Consider the following 3,383-nt stretch of genomic DNA (forward strand, 5'->3'; position numbering starts at 1 on the left):
TATGTAGAAGTCACCAGAAACCCTGCATCAATTTGCTTCTGAACCTCCTCTTTGATCTTCACTGCCATATCGGGATGAGTTCTTCTGAGCTTCTGCTTTACAGGCACGCACTCAGGCTTTAAAGGCAGGAAATGTTGCACAATATCTGTATCCAGACCTGACATGTCTTCATATGACCAAGCAAAGACGTCAACGTATTCTCGTAGCAATTCAATCAACCCTTTCTTAACAGATTCTTCAAGGAGTGCCCCAATCTTCACTTCACGAACACAATCCTCAGACCCCAAGTTGACTGTTTCCAGATTCTCGAGATGCGGCTGAATGATCTTCTCTTCATGCTCAAGTAGACGGGTAATCTCGTCAGGAATCTCTTCAACATCATCTTCTTCCGCCTCAAATACAGGGAACTCAAATTTGGGAGATGGTGTTGGATCATTATGTTCAATGGGTTTGATCAACCTGCATAATGATTTTGGATATGAAAAGCTTTTAGAAATCAAACAAGGCAAATCATTATGTAGATGAAAATATTGATTTTTTTTAGGGTTTTATGTGATCACCAATTTCATGCAAAAACGAAAAAGGAAAATAATTGGAAAAACAAACATTTAACATGAATTTACTGAATGAAAATATCATTGTATTTATGTGCCAACAATGTCATCACTCCTCCTTTTGGCATGGGAGGAGGGTTTTTTAAACAAAATGATCATTACGTTGACTTATGGATAACTGTAGGAATATCCACAGCGACCCAATTGTTGCAGACCCCTCCAGGGATGATGAAATTGCCAGAATCCTCTATATCTTCTTCCAAGACAGCAACAACTTCTTCATCCTGACCGGTGTGGATGAAACCTCCACTCTTGAACAGCCCTTACGCGTTGAACACCCCATATGAAAAGCCTATGCCAGCCCGAGACTTGTTGTCTTCTAGCTCAATCATTTTTCCTAAGCCAGCCGTTGCACCACACTCAATGGCCAACTTTGCATCTCTATAGGAAGCAAATGAAGGAGCTCTCTTCTCAATAGGCTCAGCAATAGATAAAGCTTCGAAAGGAGTTCCAACTTCATCCTCAGCATCTATATATGAGAAGGAAGACAAGTGGCTGACCAGGAGAGCTTTTTCTCCCCCTACCACCACCAGCTTCTTGTTCTTCACGAATTTCAGTTTCTGGTGTAGGGTAGATGTCACGGCGCCCGCCTCGTGAATCCATGGTCTGCCTAAGAGACAGCTATACGATGGGTGAATATCCATAACCTGGAAGGTAATCTGGAAATCACTTGGTCCAATTTTGATTGGGAGATCAACTTCCCCAATCACAGTTTTACGCGACCCATCGAAGGCCTTCACAACTACTCCACTCTGCCTCATGGGAGGCCCTTGATATGACAGCTTCGAGAGAGTGGTTTTTGGCAATACATTCAGTGATGACCCAGTGTCCACCAGTACATTGGACATGGCATCGTCTCTACAGTTCATAGATATGTGTAATGCCAAGTTGTGGTCTCTTCCCTCCTCAGGGAGATCAGAGTCACAGAAACTCAAATTGTTACAAGCAGTAATGTTTGCAACAATGCTATCGAACTGTTCTATTGTGACATCATGATCTACATATGCCACATCCAAAACCTTTTGCAGAGCCTCTCTATGTGGTTCTGAATTCAAAAGCAATGATAGCACCGATATTTTGGAGGGTGTTTGTAGAAGCTGGTCTACAACATTGTACTCACTTCTCTTGATGAGCCTCAGCATCTCATCACAGTCTTCTTTCATATTGCCGCTTGGGCCAACAGAAGTAGGAGTTATCAATGTAGAGGAGGACTTAACAACAGGTGCCAGATTCAGGGTGCTCACCGCATTCCCAATCGGGCGTTCAATCGAATCAGCAGTAGCCTGAGGCTTGGGAGGTGTTGAAAATACACGACCGCTGCGGGTCAAACCACTAACATCCGCGATATTAACAACAGAGGAAGATGGCAAGGACACATATTTCCCATCTTCTACAGCAACAGCGTTGTAACGAAAGGGGATTGTTTTCTCGGAAGAATACGGTACAAGACCGACAGGCTTGATGGTAAGAACAGGAGAAGCCTTCTGCTTGCTACCATCATACTTGATGATAACAGGCTCGGGCATCCAGAATACTAGGGAAATTACGTTGACCTCAGGCTCATCTTCGTCAACATTCCTATTCTGAAGAATCTCAATGACTCCTTCATCCAGCATTTCCTGAATATCCTTGCGCACCTGGCGGCAACCCAATCGGTTAACAGAGCATACTCGACATCTATCATGGTCGTGCTCATAGTGACTGTAATCACATAGCAAACGATGCATTTCGACAAGAGACTGTCGAATATGACTGACACATTTGACTTTGTACTTGCCAGGGCAGCCCTGAACCATGTTGACAGATTTCCCATGCTCGGGCAATGGGTTCTTCTTCACATTAGGACCTACGTCCTCAAAACACAGAATGCCACACCTCACAAGGTCTTGAACCTTGGTCTTCAAAGGGTAACAATTCTCCACGTCGTGGCCGGGAGCACCAGAATGGTAGACACAATGTAATTCAGGTTTATACCACCACTGGGGGTTAGCAGGTATAGCCGGTGGGTCTCTCGGAGTAAACAAATTCCTCTCTATCAAAGAGGGATATAATTCTGCATACGTCATTGGAATAGGATCGAAAGTGACCCTTTTCCTCTCGTAACTCATGCTGGTTTGATTACTGTTTCGAGGCTGGTAGGCCTGCTGCTGCGGACGGTGTTGTTGTTGCTGATATTGTCGATGTGGTTGCTGATTGTTGCTATGTTGCTGATACTGTTGATTGTCTCTGAAAACAGGTGCTATATGAGCCACCTGGTGCTGGTTACCGGCGCGACGCACGGTCTTCCTCCTCACAGAGGGTCTTCTTGGTTTCACATGGGAGGTCACAGCATGTGCCTCTCCATCTTTCTTCTTTGCAAACGCCCCATAACGTTTGGCAGAAGAGCCTTCTTCTCTGCTTAGACGCCCTTCTCTAACCCCTTCTTCTAGACGCATCCCCATATTCACCATCTCGGTGAAGTCAGAAGGAACGCTAGCGATCATCCGCTCATAATAGAATGAACTCAAGGTCTTCAGAAAGATCTTGGTCATTTCCTTCTCTTCTAGCGGAGGCACGATCTGTGCTGCTAACTCTCGCCACCTCTGGGCGTACTCTTTGAATGTTTCCTTGTCCTTTTGGGACATGGCCCTCAATTGATCCCTATCAGGAGCCATATCCACATTGTACTTGTACTGCTTGACGAAGGCCCCGCCAAGATCGTTGAAGGATCGGATGTTCGCGCTGTCTAAACCCATATACCAACGCAGAGCGGCACCGGACAAGCTGTCC

The sequence above is a fragment of the Lathyrus oleraceus genome, chromosome 6 (genome assembly GCF_024323335.1).
Source record: "Lathyrus oleraceus cultivar Zhongwan6 chromosome 6, CAAS_Psat_ZW6_1.0, whole genome shotgun sequence".
Lineage (NCBI taxonomy): Eukaryota > Viridiplantae > Streptophyta > Magnoliopsida > Fabales > Fabaceae > Lathyrus > Lathyrus oleraceus.